Source organism: Felis catus, chromosome B2 (genome assembly GCF_018350175.1).
Source record: "Felis catus isolate Fca126 chromosome B2, F.catus_Fca126_mat1.0, whole genome shotgun sequence".
NCBI lineage: Eukaryota > Metazoa > Chordata > Mammalia > Carnivora > Felidae > Felis > Felis catus.
The window spans coordinates 4,821,390-4,841,001 of NC_058372.1; the positions used below are offsets into that span (position 1 = coordinate 4,821,390).

The 19,612-nt window shown below is 46.3% G+C and overlaps 1 protein-coding gene across 5 annotated transcripts in view; it reads left to right on the plus strand.

The window, feature by feature from the left end:
• Nucleotides 1–19,612, plus strand: part of RIPOR2 (RHO family interacting cell polarization regulator 2) — a 232,957-nt gene that overhangs the window by 92,847 nt on the left and 120,498 nt on the right. The window lies entirely within an intron of this gene.

Sequence of the window (19,612 nt, forward strand, 5' to 3'; positions counted from 1 at the left end):
CACTGGCTCCAGAGGAAGGTAAGCAAGGGTGGGGTCCTTCTGTAGCAAGGTTTTCTTTACCACAAGTTCCGTTCCCAGATACCATCTTATCCCAGTAAGCATAAAGAAAGGGGAACTAAAAATTACTACTAAAGCTGCCTGGGTTCTGTGGACTAGGGCTCAGTGAAAATCATCCAAGAAGCAAGGTCTGAACTTTTTCTCACCCAATCTTCATAATATCCCCTACTGTGAAATTTCCCTTGTACTGGATTTAAATGTCTGTCTTAAGGGTCTCTTATATAGCTTTCTTTTAGTGCATTAAAAAATGGAGGCAAGGGGTACCTGGGTGGCTCAGTTGGATAAGCCTCCGACTCTTGATTTTGGCTCAGGTCATGATCTCACCATTCTTGAGTTTGAGCCCTGCATCGGGCTCTGTGCTGACAGCACGGAGCCTGCTTGGGATTCTCTTTCCCCGCCCCCATCTCAAAAATAAATAAATAAAATTAACAAATAATAAAAATAAATTTAGAAAAGGAGAGAAATCAGGAAAAAGAACTAGGAGCAGACAAACCTGGGACAAAGTGGTGGAGAAACATTTATTATTGTTATAAACACCTCGCTTTGGAATCCCTCACTAAACAGCTTTCAAGGGGATCCTTTGAAGGAAGCCTTACTATGTCAATAAATCAGAAGCCCTCCAGTAGTCTTCAGATAACATGACGCTAGAGACACCTATTCAACTGTGAAACCCACGAATTAGCTGATTGCTTTATGTGAGAAAACATCTATTTGTCCCTCTTGCTCCAGGGCCTGGGGTCACCTACTTGGAAGACAACACAAGTCCTTCCAGACCTGAAAAGCACTCTGAGGTCCTGTGTGATAACGGTTCCTCCCCCCCCCCCCCCCCCGCAAGGAACCAGAGCTGGGATAAAGGTCACAGTGGAGCAAAGGGGTGGGTGTTCCCAACCTCCTACCACCCCAGGACCTGGCGACCGCCCAGCTCTCCCGGGTTCCACTCCCCCATTTCTGTGCTGATAGGAATCTCCTACGGCCTCCACTCCCTGAACAGACGAGAGGTCACGGCCGGGGCTCAGTCACTCATTCATTTAGAAAATGTCTCTGGAGCGTTCGTTCCCATCAGGCCTGAAACATATATGAGAAGATGGTACTTGACCTTTGCCTTCTGGGAGCTCCGTGTGGAGTAGGACCGGCTGACCCAAGACCGAGAAAACGCGTTCTAGATCCTATGGCTCCGAGTCGTATGGCTGGACCGTGTTCTGGGCGACTGCCGAGCTCACAGAGAATGAGAGACCCGAGAAATCAGGCCCAGCGCTGCGAACCCTCCTGGCCCAGCCCTGTCCCCTGTGCCCATTGGATATCTGCACCGTGGCGTTTTGTTTTTGTTTTTACACGAATACATTTTCTTTTCATTTATACGGAGCCCTGCGGTGGTCCGTAGGAGCACTTGCCTGGCAAGCTGGACTGGCCTGCTCTTGGGGAGCGTTCGGCTTGCTGCAGCCACTCAGCCACATCACAAATGTCCCACCCCCTCTTCCTCCCTAATCAAGAAAGTGAGGAAGGAACTCAGGAGGCCAGGTGACATCCATTCTCAAATTTCTTAGGAGAAATGTGCCCTTGCTGGGCTGAACGTTATCACCGTAAAGTAAACCAGGAGATCCTAGACGTGAGCAATGGCTAACACAGGGCCCCGATTTTCCTGGGGCTGAGGAGGGGGGGAGGGAGAAGAGAAGAGAAAGAATCTTGCTTTTCAGACATGTATCGCCAACCCCCTCCCCTCTCGGAGTTATCTGGGTGAGACAGGAACTGGTACAGAATTATTATGATCGGGTAATATCTAGAATCATAATAGTTACTACGTTTGCAAAAGCTTTTTGTTCAGGAAGTATCCAGTGAGAGAAGTGCTGTCCCAGGCGTGCCTGGTGCTCTGCCCGGCACCCCGTTCCCCACCAGCACCGGGGACATTTCTCCTCTTCTACAAATAACAGCCAAACCACCGGGTGTGGCCGGCAGCTGACTGAGTGGGTTTTACATGAAGCCACACTTAGGCTAAGGAGTGAGGACAGAGCCTACCCGCCCCTGCCCCTCCCGCCTCCCTCCATCTGATCCACACACTGCATTTGCCGCCTCCCCTTTTGTGTACTTTGCTAATACAACTCTTCATGAAATTTTGCAAGAAAATAATTCACCGGTCATTCCAACACCTCTCCACAGCTACCCCTTCTGCGGGGTGGGCCGGGGTACCCCAGGGCTTTCCCTGAGGGAAGAGGCAAAAATCCTACCCCCTGAATTCTTGCTACCCAGCGTCTGGTGTCTGGGGGCCTCTCTTTCCCCTCAGGGTGGTTAGCAAAACCCCCGCCCCGTCCCCACCTCAGGTTTCCATGATAGGAGAAGACAGGAAGTTGACCTTTTAGGTTGCACCTACCTTGTGCCTTCATTTACCCCTGGCCCGTGTTCTCCACATTGGCTTGTTTATTCACTGGCAGAGATGAGAGCCCCCCAGACAGCTGGCCTGAGCCACCCATCCCACAAGACGTGACCCTCGCGGTGTCCTCAGAAGCACCGAGACCCTTCAAGGCAGAGAAACAGGCTTGCGCCTCCCTTGCCCCCTACACCTTAACACTGCACTTGTAAGGATTCGGGTTTACAACACTCGGGTGCCTCTAGCTAAGAGAACAAGCCTCCAAAATCAGCAGAAACAACTTGTAAAGCCTTCAACCTCATGACGGTTACGTGAGGTTTGAGTTTTGTTGTGTGGTTTTTTTTTATTTTTTTAATGTTTGTTTGGTTTTGAGAGACAGACACAGAGTGCGAGCAGGGGAGGGGGAGGGAGAGGAGACACAGAATCCGAAGCAGGCCCCTGGCTCCCAGCTGTCAGCACAGAGCCCGAGGTGAGGCTCGAACCCATGAGCCACGAGATCATGACCTGAGCCGAAGTCGGAGGCTTTAACCAACTGAGCCGCCCTAGGCGCCCCTGAGTTTTGTTTTTTGACACGTATTCTTTTGGAGGCCTGGCTGCTTCCTGCTCACCTCCACCTCAAGCTGCAGGGCTTTGTTTTTCTGGCTTGTTTCCCTCCTCCCCTGACCCCACCACACTCTCCGGCCTACACCCTTGTTTATAAGTCTCAGTTCTCTGGTTCAGCTCCGTTTGCGGTCTCTGAGAGGATGGGTGGAACTGAGCAGCCTGCTCTCACAGCAGATAGAGTTCTAGGAAAGGGAAAGAAAGGTCTTGCTTTGAGGAGGGTGTTTGTAGGATGGCCTGACACGGGTGTGGAGGTGAAACAAACCGTAGATTGTTTTTTCACACTCTCAGCTGACAGAAATCAGATGACAGGGACCAGACGGAGCATGACAGGGAAGGGGAACCCCGGCCTGCAGGTCAAGACCCAGGGGTGATAACAAAGCTTCTCCGCGGGCAACCTGAGCTCACACCTGAGGGCGGAAATTGTTTTGGGAAGTTGCAAACTGACTAATAACTACAAGCTCCCAGGCACAATTGCCTGAGAGAGGAGGAGGCTGAGCCCTCCTCCAGGCTACATGCACCCGCGGGCGTTGCATTTAAGTGTTTTTTAATGTTTATTTATTTTTGAGAGAGAGAGAGACAGAGACAGAGTGTGAGTGGGGGAGGGGCAGAGAGAGAAGGAGACACAGAATCCGAAGCAGGCTCCGGGCTCCGAGCTGTCAGCACAAAGCCGGACGTGGGGTTCGAACTCATGAACCGTGAGATCGTGACCTGAGCAGAAGTTCGGATGCTTAACTGACTCAGCCGTCCAGGTGCCCCGCGAAGGCTGAAATTTCAAATCCAAGAATATCTCTACATGTATTCTCCCATGGAACTTTAAAACAAAAATAAAACAAACAGCAACCCTCCCCACCTCAAAAACCCAGATGCAATTTGGATGTATTTTCCTTCCAAAAAAGAAATATTCTGCCCACCCCCCATGCTTTCTTTTCTTGTCTCCTTCTCTTAACGAGCCCTTGTGCTCAACTATAGACCCCGCCAGTTAAAACCAGAGACAAGACTCTTAACTCATACTCTAACGAAAACCCATCGTGTTTATTTCTTATCACACCTTCTCGAGGCATTGCTGAAGATATTTCGCAATGACCAGGACAACCGTCCGGGCCAGACCAGAAAAGCCCTGATAGCAACAGAATGCCTAGAAGACCACACCCCACGTGTCCCCTTCCCTGCCCATGATCGTACGCTGAACACATACGGACCCCCACCCATGACTCCGTGCTCTGTGCCTGCTCTCGGGCACGTACCCCCGGCCCCACACACATACGCACACAACCTCGCCCTATAAAACTCTAGGTGTCCATCTTGCAAGCAGAGAGGTTGGTTATGAAGGCTTGAGCCTGTCATCTCCCTTGGCTGCTGCCACCTGAAATCTCTCCCATTCTCCTTTCATGGTCCTCATCTCTTGAATGATTGGCTTCTCTTGCCAACAAGTTTATCTGAGTTTGTTCTGCAACAGTGTTAGCAAACCCAGCCAGGAGCTGTTCTTTTGACTGGTCCAGGACTCGTGCGGATTCCCGGGGAGGGAGCTGTTGGCCAGGGCAGGGCACCAAGGCTCACCTGCTTGTTACCTGAGTTAGTGGCTGTGATAGATGGATTGGTAACATGTCCTCCTTCTTTTTTTCCTTCCGTCCTTCCTCTTTTTTTTTTTTTTTCTGGAATGTAGTCATTGAAAGATCTCTTTACCCAAATTATTTTTCTGTCCTCTCTGAAATCAGAAGTCACTGAGATGTATATATTAAAGAGAAGCCACGGTGGGAAGAGTTTTCAAAAACATTTGGTCAAAATCAGAACATAACAAATCCCAATTTCAGACCCTTGTTTCTGTTGCTGTCTCTACAAAGAAGACATTTTGAGGCTAAGAAGAAACAGGTCAGGAGGTAAAGGGGATCACAACCCAGAGTTAGTCCATGGAAAGGGACGGATCTACCAGGCCTTCCCTCTGTAATGCCCAGCCACCATGGGCCTCCGGCCGCCATATGCTTTTCCAGGGTCACTGATCCTGATGCCTGGCCTACAGGGCTTGCTGAGGTCCTGCACCATTTAATGTGGAGTCTGTACCAGTGGTCTTTAACTGTCTAGGGTTTTGAAAACCAACATAAATTTTGGAAAATTATGTACCCTTGCTTATCTGAAATTATTATCATAAGTTTTACAAGTTACAAAGAGTGTAATATATAATACAAATATGTATATCTCCATCATCCACATAAAAAAAGTAAATGATATCATATTCTTTGAGGTTTGGAAATGTTTTACATTTTTCCTTTTTCCTCCTGGATTTGTATTTTTATTCCATTCCTCCACCTTAAGAGAATTTTATCCTAATCGTGAAGGCAACTTTTCAGATACATTGTCAAAGTTTCATTTGATACTTGTCACAAGAGAAACATTCCTGAGAGAGCTACCATAACTATTCTGTAACTATTAAGACATTTAAAAGAAGAAACAAAAGATATTCAGCTGGTCATTAATATATTAGACTCTGCTTTTTAACAATTTCTAGTGTAAGGTCATTAGGTTCACTCTAAGACTGTAAGTTAGACAAATAGAATCAATCAGTATTTCAGATGGACCCTTATTTCTTTAAAATCTATCAGAAAATTGATGGCGTATTTTATTAGAAATGCTAGACGCATCCCAGAAGGTGATGCTGATCCCACCACACCACAAGGTTTTACTTCAGCCCAAGTGTGGGACAATTGCCTTTCTTGTAATGTATTTTTATACTCGGAAGTCTTGTTCTGTCATTCTATCGCAATTCTCTTTAGAAGAAAATATGCATATGTATGTATCATTTTCCTGTGACTAAGTGGTTTTCAGCGTTAAAATTTTTGTCTGGATAGAATTATTGCATTCATTAGTACCAATTGATCATAACAATATATATATATATGTGTGTGTGTGTGTATACACATACACATATACACACACACATATATGTGTGTGTGTATATATATGTATATATGTGTGTATATATATGTATATATGTGTGTATATATACACGTATACATGTATATATACACACATACATACATTCTTGATGGTGACGCTTCAAGTGACTGCCTCATGTCCATTCATTTCAACCTGAAAGATTCCCTTTAGCAGGTCTTATGAGGCAGGTATATACTATATTTCTTGTATAAGTGAAATTCCTTAGCTTTTGTATATCTGGAAACATATCCATTTCTCCTTCATCCTTGAAGGATAGTTTTACCAGATATAGAATGCTTGGTTGATATTTTGTTGTTGTTTCAGAACTTTAAATATTTTATCTGTTTTCTGCCCTCTGTGGTTTCTAATGAGAAACTCACCTGTTGGCCTTATAGAGGCTCCCTTGTATGTGGTGAGTCATGTCTTTCTGCTTTCAGACTGTCCCTTGATTCTGGCTTTTGACAGTTTGATGATGTGTTTAAGTGTGATATCTTTGACCTTATGTATGTGGAGCTTGCGGAGTTTTTTCAAGGTATAGATTAATGCTTCGCATCACATCTGGGAACTTTTTGGCCAGTACTTTTTCAAATATTCTTTCTGCTTCTTTTTCTCTCTTCTTCGGAGGGCCCTGTTACATATACATTGGTATGCTCGGTAGTATCCCAAGTTCTATCAGGCTCTGATCATTTTTCCTTACGCTTTTTTTCCTTTCTGTCATTCTGTTGATCTCCTTCAAGTTTGCCGATTATTTTTTCTACCTGGTCAAATCTGATGTTGAGCATCTCCAGTGAATTTTTCATTTCAGTTACACTATACATTTCATCTCCAGGATTTCTATTTGGTTCTTTATTTTGTAATTTCTGACTTTCTTTTTAAACCCATTTATTTTTTTTAAGTGTTTATTTTACAGAGAGAGAGTGTGTGTGTGCATGTGAGCAGGGAAGGGGCAGAGAGAGGGGGGGACAGAAGATCCAAAGCGGGCTATTGATAGCAGAGAGCCCCATGCGGGGCTCAAGCCCACGAACTTGAGATCAAGACCTTAGTTGAAATCAGATGCTTAACCGACTGAGCCACCCAGGTGCCCCTTAAGCCCATTTCGAATAGCCCTCACCCTCCACTCTGGTAACCAGTATGTTCTCTGTATCTATGATCTTTGTTTGTTTGTTTGTTTGTTTGTTTAGATTCCACATATAAGAGAGATCATGTGATTTTCATCTTTCTCAGTCTGACTTATTTCACTTAGCATGATGCCCTCAAGGTCCATCTGTGTTGTCACAAATGGCAGTATTTCATTCTTTTTCATGACTAATATTACATGATAGGTAGGTAGGTAGATAGGTATACAGACAGACACAAAGATTTCCTACAATGTCTTTATTAATCCACTGATGAACACTTTGTTTCCATATCTCGGCTATTGTGAATAATGCTACAATGAACGTGGGGGTTTATATATCTTTTCAAGTTAGTATTTTTGATTTCTTCTGGTAGTTTTTACCTTCTTGTTGATGTTCTACATTGTTGAGACATTGTTCTTACGTTTAGTTTCCTTTCATTCTTTGAACATATTCTAAATAGATAACGAATTTATCTATTCTAAATAGATAAATAGATGGGATAAAGTCTTTGTCCCAGTAAGACCAACATCTAGGCTTCTTCAGGGGCAGTTTTTATTGACTGGTTGTGTTTTATCTTGTTTTCTGTGTGTGGGCCATAATTTCTTCTTCACACATCTCAAAACGGTTTGCTGAAAACTGGACAGTTGAAATAATACATGTGGGAAGTGTGGAAATCAGATTCTCCCACCTCCCTAGGGCTTTTGTTGTTGCTGTTTAGTGATTCTTCTGGACTTGCTCTGTAAAGCCTACAATCTCTGTCACGTGCAGCCACTGAGATCTCTGCTTAGTCGCACAGTGGTCAGCTGATGTTGGACAGAGATATCTTAAATGCTTGGAACTAAGTCTTAGTTTTTGCCAAGGGGCTCCATGTATAAGCCGGGACATACCTTCCACATTTAGCTAGGTACTTTACAACCCTGCCTTATCCTTTACTTCCTGCTTCCACAGAGCCTCAAGATTAGGCAGTGGTGAGAATTCATAGCCCAACCAGGCGTCTTCTGTAAGCATGTGCACAGCCCGGGGCATGCACACAGCCATAAACATGTTTGGCCTTCTAGCTTCTCAGAAATATGTCAGAACTTTCCAAAGCCCCCTAAGACCATTTTTCCCCTGGCTTTTCCCTTTTTTTTTTTTTTAAGTTTATTTATTTATTTTGAGAGAGAGAGACCATGAGCAAAGGAGGGGCAGAGAGAGAGGATGAGAGAGAATCCCAAGCAGGCTCCATGCTGTCAGCACAGAGCCCGATGTGGGGCTCCATCTCACGAACTGTGAGATCATGACCTGAGCTGAGATCAAGAGTCAGACGCTTTTCCGACTGAGCCACCCAGGTGCCCACCAGCTTCTCCTATTTAAGATTTTGGTTTACCGATTACCCCCTGCTCTTCTTACCACCACATCGGGCAGCTTCGTTGCTTAGCAGTGGCCTCTGATTGTTTTCAACAAGCAGGTCTAGCTAGTGGAAAGGTGTGCACACTGGGCAACTCTGAGTCAGGTTAAATAAAGACAGCTTTGTCGATGGGGTCAAGACGGGTCAAATCATGACATTTCTGGGTTTGGGGCCTTGAAGAAACTCCAGCCCCATTCTCCAACCACTCCAATGACTGCCAGTCTGTTTTCACTGTGATTGCAGACTCTTGGTTTTCAAGACTACCACAGAGCTGGGGACGAGGTGGGAATAGCACACGTTAAAATGCCACAAAACTCATTGTTCTTATGAAAATTTCATTGTTTTTCTTGAATAAATGTTCCAGAGTCCCGAAATAGCTGACAGTCAGCAATTTTTCTGGTGTTCCTTTTTGCTTTCAGTGAAGAGAGGGTTTTTTTTGAATTCTGAAGGTCCTTACCCCACCACATTTTTCTCTCAGACCTTTCTTAATCATGTGCCAAAAATCTCATAGCGACTTACCATCAAAAGTCGTGCTTATTAATCTACCCGTAACAACTCAACGAGATCCTCTTTCAATTTTCTGGAAATAGCTGGAAAAACTGTGACCTGCCGAAGGACTGAGTACCCATCATTTAGTGTCACTCATGTTTTCAACAACAATATTTCATATTCTCCCTGGAGTTGGCACCCGGTGATTTATGCACCACAGGGCAACCTCTCGTCATAACATTTAGGATGGTGAGAGGTGTACCTTGCTTTCAAAGTTCGGAAAGTCACGCTTCCTCATCTGGCCTCCCTTCTGTGGACAGAAATGCCCTTCTGGGTCTGGAGTCACAGTCTGGGAGGGAGTATTACAACCTCCCTTAAAAGCCCCCCTACGGGCGCCTGGGTGGCGCAGTCGGTTAAGCGTCCGACTTCAGCCAGGTCACGATCTCGCGGTCGGTGAGTTCGAGCCCCGCGTCGGGCTCTGGGCTGATGGCTCGGAGCCTGGAGCCTGTTTCCGATTCTGTGTCTCCCTCTCTCTCTGCCCCTCCCCCGTTCATGCTCTGTCTCTCTCTGTCCCAAAAATAAATTTAAAAAAAAAAGTTGAAAAAAAATAGCCCCCCTAAATTTCCCACAGACGCAAAGGACTGGTTCTCTCCGCCCTCTCAGAGTTTCTTTTCCTGGCCACTTGTGCAGCTTTCCACGGCTCCCATACCAAGAAAGTGGTCCTGAGGTTAGAAAGGGGGAGGGGGGCACACTGCACAGTGATCTCTGGTTGCTCTTCTAAAGTGGGTGGCAGAGCCCCAGAGAGGGATTCCCATCTCAATTCGTGTCACCACAACCCTGGGAGGTAAATGTTATTATCTAGTGGAGTCAAAAGTTCTCTATGCTGGAGAGCCCTCGGGATTATATTCTGGCTGAGCCAGAGGGTACAGGCCAGGGAGCGAGTCTTACAGTCGTGTTTGTATAGTTAGCACAAAGTATTGATGAAGATTGTGTTTTCACTGGGGGCAGCTTGAGGAGAGAGGGCTGAGCTCCAGATTACTGTTCCATTTCACAGAGTCGGATTCAATAACTTCAGTCAGAGGGCTGGTGGTAGTAGCCAAGCCAGGATTGAAACTCAGTTCCGTCAGATCCCAGACCCAGTGCCCTTCATGCCATTTTTAAAAGTCACTAGCCGCAGACTAACCACTCCCGGGAATCATACCCAAAGCCCAAGGCTATACGCGCACGAGCCGTAGTCTGTGTGAGTCTGGCCACAGAGAGTGCTTTTGCTGGGCTCTCCTCCCTCCTTCCAGAGCGGAGTGAGCAGATGCCTTCACCGGGCAGTTATCCTCACTGTCTTCAGTCCTACGAAAGAGGACCATCCAGGGCTTTGGTCAGCCTGTTCTGGAGGCTTCCCCAGCACCCCCCGCAAGTGACCCCGAGTGTGCTCCCTTGGCCGAGAGATACACCCAAAACCGGGGAGTGCGTGCCGGAAGGCTCCAGAGCGTCTGGACTGTCATCCCATGAGGTGGGCACCTCCTCTTGGCAACGTGAAAACATGAGTATCGTTAGAAACTGTGTTCCTTTAGTCTCAGCTCCTTGGTCATGGCCCTGTGCGGTTAGACACATTTCATGTGCATTTTTACGGGCAGGGGTACCCAAAGATAAGATGATTTATGGCTCTGTGGTTTTCTTCACCTTTTTCTTTCTTGATTCCAGCCCTTCCACAGTTTCAATTCCTCTCTCCTACTTTGTTCTCCTTTCTGTTTCTGAAAGGAGAACATTTTACCCCTAATTATTTCAGATTCTTTTCCCTGCTCTGCAGTTTTTGTATCTGAACATCAAAAACATGTTCTAGAGAGACTGGGAAACTCTCCAGAAGTAGGTACAGAGAAAAGACGGTGATACTCATTCTCTATTGGAAGGAAAGCTCACGTTGGATGGTGACGTTTTCCCACCAGTATGGCTTCTGCCTTAAAGCGCTTCTTCACAGGTGCAAGTGTCTTTTTCACAAGAGCAAGCCCTGAAAAAATGTTTAAAATTAATAAATAGAGGCGCCTGGGTGGCTCAGTTGGTTAAGTGTCCGACTTCAGCTCAGGTCATGATCTCGCGGTTTGTGAATTTGAGCCCCATCATCAAGCTCTATGCTGACGGTTCAGAGCCTGGAGCTTGCTTGGAATTTCTCTCTCTCTCCCTCTCTCCCTCTCTCCCTCTTCCCCTCTTCCTCCCCTGCTCATGTGCATGCACATGTGCTCTCTCTCTGTCTCAAATAAACATTAAAAAAATTGTTTAATAAGTAAACAGCTGATCATTATATAAACCAAATTCTCATGCCGCAAAATAATAATACAGTACAACCTTGGTTTGCAAGTGTAATTCGTTCCAGAAACACACTTGTGATCTAAAGCACTTGTATATCCAAGCAAATTTCAAGAACCATTGGGTCAGTTGTGATCATATGATGCCTTGCATTATGTACAACTCGTATTGCAAGACATTGCTCGTTTATCAAGTTAAAAATTTATCAGAAATGTTTGCTCATCTTGTGGAACACTCGTAGAATAAGTTACTCGCAATCCAAGGTTTTACTGTATTGTGTTGGTTTCCACATGTTCAGCATAACACATGCACAGTCACTTATACATTTACTTAAATGTTTCCCACCATGCCAGACAGAGAGTAGGCATTCGTGACTATGTTTCAAATGGATGGGTGGATGAATGACTCCATGAAGGGAAGGATGGATGGATGACCACAGGTGAGTAAAGTTCCTCAAAGCAAGGACAAGGACTTGCATGTCTTTGAACTTCGAACACCCCATATAGCACAAAGGGGGCACCAACTGTTTAGAGTCGTAAAAAAAAAAAAAAAAAGCTTTGCCAAGTTCCTGCACTTTTGACCTTGACGAGGTTCCATTGTTACACATAACCCAGATTGTCACAAACAGTCTTTGCACGAAATAGTTGCTTCGTACCGGCTCATGCTTACTTTTGTTCTCTACCCCAAATGCATTGATCAGAGCTGTTTGCCTCTGACACTGAAAGCAAGGTCCTTTGGTTATTGTTCCAGACTCACCTCTTACTATCTAGTCAAACCACTCCCTGCAACCTACACCCTGTAAACTCTCCCTCCCTGACTGCCTAGCTGTGAGCACTGAGATTCTCTAGCCTTAGTCTTTCTATTCTAGTACGGATTTGAAGAGGCTCAGAATAGGCCACCCAAAAATATGCCACGTTGGCATTAGGATTATTTTTAGCTGATGGCAGTTGAGAAACAGCAGACACAGGAGAACTCTCTGCCCTCTCCCTTCCTGCCTAAATACAGGGCACACATCCCTCTTTGCAAAGGTCTGGTCTCTTCCATAAGAGAGAGAAGGACTCTTCATCACTGAAGACCACTTTTATCGCTGGAGACAATGAAGAGTGTGCATGACAAATGTTATTAAACAACCCTTATCGATCGATCACACATTTCCTGGTCGCCCTCCCCCAACCTACCACCCCTAGGAGACCACACCTTCCCTTTTTCCTTTGTCTCGTCACTGACCCACAACTTACTGCTCCTTGTTAAAATGATATATAGACCAAGTGTTACCACTTCTCTGGGATTTTCACTTCTTTTCCACGAAGCCCCTGTGCACATAGAAATGTTAATAAAATTTGTACGCTCTTTCTCCTGCTAATCTGTCTTTTGTCAGTTTAAATTCACAGGTCCCAGTTAAAGACCTAAAAGATAGGGGAAAGGGTTTTTTTTTCCCCCTGTAGATTCTAGGGTGACTTCCCAAGTAAGAATTTTTGCCCTCGTATTCAGTTCACATTAGAGCTTTCTGCCTTTCACTTCATCATTATTACTCATTTTAAAAATGCTTATCGATCAATGACTTTCTTCCTGGTAATACCCTAGGAGACTGGAGATACAAAGTTTACGAAGACATAGGCTTTGTCTTGAGGAGGGAAGGGCAGGGGTGACACAGGCGCATAAATAAATGGGTGGACCAAGGGATCAAGACAAGCATTTCCACCTGGAGATATCAGGGAAGGCTTCATGGAGGTGGTAGCCCTTAGATCAAGCTCTGAAAGGTGAATGGATGTGTCCCAAGTTGGGAGGGCCAACAGGAGGAGGGGAGCCACATAAGGGAAGGTCTGGAGCGTCTACCATTGGGAGCTGTGGGTGGCTCAGCCGTCCCTTATGTTTTACACAGATGAGAGACTATGTTACATGGCGAGTGAGGGTGAGACGAGGGCTTGGGTTAGAACTCAGCTCCACCACAGGATGCATGACCTTGGGTGGGTTGCTTTACTTCTGGGGCCTTACGGTAAAATGAAGATAATACCAATTTCACAGAGTTGGTGCGAGAATTCAGTGAATCAATGGACTTAGAACTGTGGCTGGCACCAGAGCAGTGTTAGCTGTTACGTGGTTTTTCCTTTTGCCCATTTTTTGGCATTTACGTAAATAGAATCACACTATTTATGTTCTTATGGGGTTTTCCCGTCAACATTGTGTTTTTGAAATGTATCCGTATTGATGTTTGCCCCTGCAGTTCATTAGTTTTCCAGCTGAGCTAATACATCACACGTGTGTGCATTATCTCTCTAAGAGCAAGGACCATGTTTTCTATATTCTTTGGTTTCAAGGTGTTCTTGGTGGCATCTGTGGTTTGTTCTTTGAGACTAGTAGCTGTTTTTAGAGTATCTAAATTGGAGAAGACAAAACTGAGGGGAACTTACCAAGGGCTGTTGAGATTTCATACCGAGCACGGTGACCATTCATTCTCTACCCCCACTGAGGCTTCGGCCAAAGAAATGGCTCCAAGCTGCCCCGTGAGAGATCTAAGCTGGATAATTATGATTGGGTGTGAATGGTGGGCCACATACTGTGTCAGCTCCTTTACATGAATTATCCTATTTAATCCTCAGAACAAGCCAAATGAGGAAGTGTATTAGGTTGTTAAGGCTGCCATTACAAAGGACCCCAAACTGGGTCCCTTAAATAACCAGAATTTGTTGTCTCATGGTTCTAGAGGCTAGAAGGCTAAGGTCAAGGTGTCCACAGGGCCGGTTCCTTCTGAGGGGGGCGAGGGGAATCTGTCCCATGCTCTTCCATAGCTTCTGGTGGTTTGCTGGCCATCTTTGGTATTCCTTGGCTTTTAAATCCCTGCCTTCGTCTTCACGTGGTGTCCTCTCTGTGTGCCTGTTTCTGTGCAAATCCCCCTTTTTTATAAGGACGATTCATATTGGAATTAAGGCCCCACCCTATTGAAGTATGACCTCCCCTTAACCAATTACATCTGCAATGACCCTAGTTCCAAACAAGGTCACATTCTGAGGTCCTGGGGTTAGGGCTTCAACATATGAATTTCCAGAGGGTCCGGGGGACACAATTAAGCCCATCACCAGAAGATGTTATTTTCCCCATTTATACATGAGCAAATAGGCCTAGAGAGATCATGCTGATGTGGAATGACTGGGGGTCCCTAGTGTGGTAACCCCAAGCGCTAATGGGAGGCTGTGGTGACCCAGATCATCCTCAAAGCTGTTTAGACCAGAGGTAACAGAGTGAGCTCTGGAGCTGGTCACATCTGCCCCTCACCCACTACGTGCTCTTCAGAAAGTTACTTAAGCTCTCAGAGTCCCACGGCTTCATCTGTACAATGAACTAACGGCATCCCCCTCACAGGGCTGTGAAGGGTAAAGGGCATGGAGACGATGGGTAAGAAATGTAGTAACGTTCAAAACTGATAACCCGCCCTTCCTCCCAGCTAGTCCGAACCCAGATCTCCTGCAATTGGGCCCATTTTGCCCGTGTGTGGGAAAAAAACAAGTACCCTAAATTCACCCTCCTAATAAGCCGTAAGTGTGTGTTACAGCACCGTTGACTGTAAACGCGTTGTTGTGCAGCAGATCTGGAACTTCTCCATTTTGCGGGACTGAACTCTATACCCATCAAACCTCCCGTTTCCTCCTGCCCCGGGCCTTGGCAACCACCCTTCTTTCCATTTCTATGAATTTGACTACTTGGGGAATCACGCAGTATCTGTCTTTTTGTGACTGGCTTTTTTCACGTAGCATCATGTCCTCGAGGTTCATACAATGTGGTCGCATGTGACAGGACTTCTTTCTTTTGTTAGGCTGAGTAATATTCATATATGTGAGATACACGAAGATATGTGATACATATATATGAATATATATACATATGTCACTTCCTCTATTCATTCGTCTGTCAGTGAGCGTTTCGCTCGCTTCCACATCTTGACTATCGTGAATAATGCTGTGGCCAACATGGCAGAGCAAGGATCCGTTCAAGATCCTGTTTTCGATTCTTCTGGGCATATGCCCAGAATTGGGATTGATGGGTCATATGGTAGTTCCGTCTTTAATTGTTTGAAGAATCTCCATACTGTGTCCCATAGTGGCTGCAGCATCTTACAATTCAGGTCCGTTTTTTATTAATTTAATTTAGGTTAATTCAGCACCACCCTTGACCAGAAAAGTCATTTGAGTGGGAATCTGGGTGGGGGATGATGGCAGAAGGACCAGAAAGGAGGGAAATGAAGGAGAGACAGAGAAGGCATCAGCTCCGGCTGTCTGCCCTTGGGGATTTCTTTCTTTTTTTTATTTTTTTTTTTATTTTTTTAATGTATGTTTATTTTTGAGAGACGGAGCATGAGCCGGGGAGGGTCAGAGAGAGAGGGAGGGAGACACAGAATCCGAAGCAGGCTCCAGGCTCTGAGCTGTCAGCACAGAGCCTGACCTGGGGCTTGAACCTACAAACCATGAGATCATGACCTGGGCGGAAGGCAGGCAGAGGATTGACTGAGCCCCCCCCCCCCCACAAGGTGCCCCTCCCCTCCGTGTCTCTCATGTGGGGAAGGGGCACTCTTGGCACTGGGGCTAGAAGTTCCTCCTCTGGAGCCACCGTCCCACACGTTGCAGGAAGAGTACCAAGGCACTAAATACCAGTAAGACCCGCAGTCATTGTGCACCCCCAAACATTCACATAGTTCCAGAACCTCCCCCTCGGGACGGCCCCAGCCCTGGTTGAGGGCGATGGAAGGTTCCAGCAGCCCCCGAGCTGTGTGCTCTCTCTGGGAACCCCTCAGCAACCAGACGGCCGCAGGGGCGTCAGTAGCCCTTCCTCACTGACCCTCCGTGAGCTGGGATGCAATGCAGAGGTACTCGGATGGGGAGCTGGAAGCCACCAGCGGAGGGAGGGAGGGGGCAGGGACAAAAGCTGGGGAGGAATGCGCTGTGTTTGGCCGAACCTGCATTTCCCTCCAGTGAGACACCTGATAGTCCCTCATGTGAGCCAGTGTGAGCGCCTTTGGAGCTGAGGACTTGTGCCCAAGCCCCGCTGCGTTGTCCTGAACTTACCTTTAGCTCATTGTAACGTGAAGATCTCCTTCTGTGGGCGGGGTTTTCTGCCACTTTTTCAGCATGCCAAGTGTGCACCAGCATGTTGACACGTTAGGCTTGTACAACTGAGCCCTAGCACCTAGGTAATCGAATATGCCTAAGTTCCTTAACACACGTGCCGGCTCCCGCCCCAGCCCCCACTGAGGAAGCGTCCCCCCACTCACCCCAGGGGGAGTCAGGGTTTTGAGAGCTACCCCTCTCTCTCCTCACTTGTAACAAGGAATAGAAAGTTCTTTGCTTTCAACGTTTCCTCGGGTTGTGTTCGATTTAATGCACCCCAATTGGCAAAGCCCTTGAGTTTGGTTACACTTCCTCGTGGCTGGACTCTTCCAGCCCCAATTCACACGCTCTCTGCTGGGAGAAGCCGGTGTCCTTTCAAAGGGGCAGTGAATAGAGGAGGAGACAGGTTCTTAGCGGGTGCCAGCAGTCTCTTCAAAAGCACTCAGTAACTCAGCAAAAAACCAGCACGCATCTACTAGCATGGCAAAACCTAGGCCACTGTCAATACCAAATGCTGATGAGGATGTGAAACCACAGGACATTCCTTTATCGCTGGTGGGAGGATAAAATGGCAGAGCCCCTTGGGAAGACAGTCTGGAGGCTCCCTGCAAAACTTAACATATTCTTACCCCCCAGCCCAGCAACTGCGTTTCTGGGTCTTTACTCAGTGGAGTTGAAAACTTGTGTCCAGGCAAATGCCTGCACGGGGGTGTTCATAGCAGTTTTATTTGTAATTGCCAAAACCGGAAGCAACAGAAGTGTCCTTCAGTGGGTGAATGGGTGGAGAAACTGTGGTACGTACAGACCGTGGAATATTACTCGGTGTTAAAAAGAAATGACCTATTAGGAAGACATCCAGGGGCGCCTGGGTGGCGCAGTCGGTTAAGCGTCCGACTTCAGCCAGGTCACGATCTCGCGGTCCGTGAGTTCGAGCCCCGCGTCGGGCTCTGGGCTGATGGCTCGGAGCCTGGAGCCTGTTTCCGATTCTGTGTCTCCCCCTCTCTCTGCCCCTCCCCCGTTCATGCTCTGTCTCTCTCTGTCCCAAAAATAAATAAAGGTTAAAAAAAATTTTTTTTTAAATAAAAAAAAAAAGAAAAAAAAAAAAAGAAAAGGAAGACATCCAGATGGCCAACCGACACATGAAAAAATGCTCAACGTCACTCATCATCAGGGAAATACAAATCAAAACCACCATAAGAGACCACCTCGCACCTCTCAGAATGGCTAACGTTAACAACTCAGGCAACAACAGATGTTGTTGAGGATGCAGAGAAAGAGGATCTCTTTTGCATTGTTGGTGGGAATGCAAACTGGTGCAGCTGCTCTGGAAAACAGTCTGGAGGTTCCTCAAAAAACTAAAAATAGAACTACCCTATGACCCAGCAATTGCACTGCTAGGCATTTATCCATGGGACACAGGTGTGCTGTTTGGAAGGGACACATGCACCCCCATGTTTATAGCAGCACTAGCAACAATAGCCAAAGTATGGAAAGAGCCCAAATGTCCATCGATGGATGAATGGATAAAGAAGATGTGATATATATATATATGTATATATATATATATATATATACACACAATGGAGTATTACTCGGCAATCAAAAAGAATGAAATCTTGCCGTTTGCAACTACGTGGATGGAACTGGAGGGTATTATGCTAAGTGAAACTAGGCAAAGAAAGACAAAAGTCATAGGACTTCACTCATATGAGGACTTTAAGAGACAAAACAGATGAACACAAGGGAAGGGAAGCAAAAATAATATAAAAACAGGGAGGGGGACAAAACAGACGAGACTCATAAATATGGAGAACAAACTGAGGGTTGCTGGAGGGGTTGTGGGAGGGGGGATGGGCTAAATGGGTAATGGACCATTAAGGAATCTACTCCTGAAATCATTGTTGCACTAGATGCTAACTAATTTGGATGTAAATTTTTAAAAATAAAAAATAAAATTAAAAAAAAGAAATGACCTACCAAGCCATGAAAAGTCATAGAAGAAATTTAAATGCATATCACTAAGCGAAAGACACCAGTCTGAAAAGTCTCTGTTCTGTGTAAGTCCAACTACATGACATTCTGGAAAAGGCAGAGCTTGGGAGACAGTATTTTAAGATTAGTGGTTGCCAGGAGGTAGGTGGGAGGGATGCCTGAACAGGCAGAGCACAGAGGATTTGGGGGGCAGCGAAACTACTTTGGATGATACTATAATGGTGGACACATGTCGTTAAACATTTGTCAAAATCCACAGAGTGTACAACACCAAGAGGGAACCCGAAGGTAAACTCCGAACTCTGAGTGATCATGACGTGTCTGTGTAGATGCACCAGTCGTAACAAATGTGCCTCTCTGACGGTGGATGCTGGGGGTGACGGTGGGGGGTGGCAGTGGGGGAGGGCGTGGAGGTGGGGGGGCAGGGTGCATATGGGAAAACCGTTACTGCCTCTCGATTTTGCTGTGAAACTAAAGCTGCTCTAAAAAAATAAAGTCTATCAAAAATATATTCTTGGGGCGCCTGGGTGGCTCGGTCAGTTGAGCGACTGACTCTTGGTTTCGGCTCAGGTCACGATCTCACGGTTCATGGGATCGAGCCCCGGGTTGGGCTGTGCGCTGACAGTGCTGGGCCTGCTTGGGATCCTCTCCCTCCCTCGCTCTCTGCCCCTCCCCCACTCGCGCTCTCTGCCTCTCTCTCAAAATAAATAAACTTTAAAATTGTATCTATTTATTGATTTGTTTTAAAACCCTACTCGGGAAATAAAGTTGCAGGAAGCAAACACTGGGGGCTACCAACTCCTCACCATTATCTCTGTTTGCATTTTCTGGGCTTCTGACCATCTGTGAGGTCTTGCAACACGGTGGAGAGCTCTGGGAACCCCCCCCCCCATGAAATCGCAGCATCACTCGGGTTGGTGTTTGAACAGCCATGGAGAACGTAGCACACTTTGGGGGGTTCCATATGGCGATGCCAGCCCCCGCCCCCACACTCTTGTGAAAGCACACTGGTTACTCCTGCCTCTGGGAGGAGCTGCCCTTTTGAGTCACATTTTCTTTTTTCTTCTTTAGCGATAAAGTCTGAAGACCCAGGCTGGGTAAATAGGGTGAAATGGAAGTCATTCGACCCAAACTAGTTCTCTGTTGCTTGACCATAGATTGAATTGAGCCGCTAAGAGCCCAGATGTGTGCTGAGCTTGGCTGAAACATTACAGAGTTTCTCAGCCCCAAAGGCAAGAGGTTTGCAAAAAGGAAAAAGGCAACTTCTTCGGAGTGA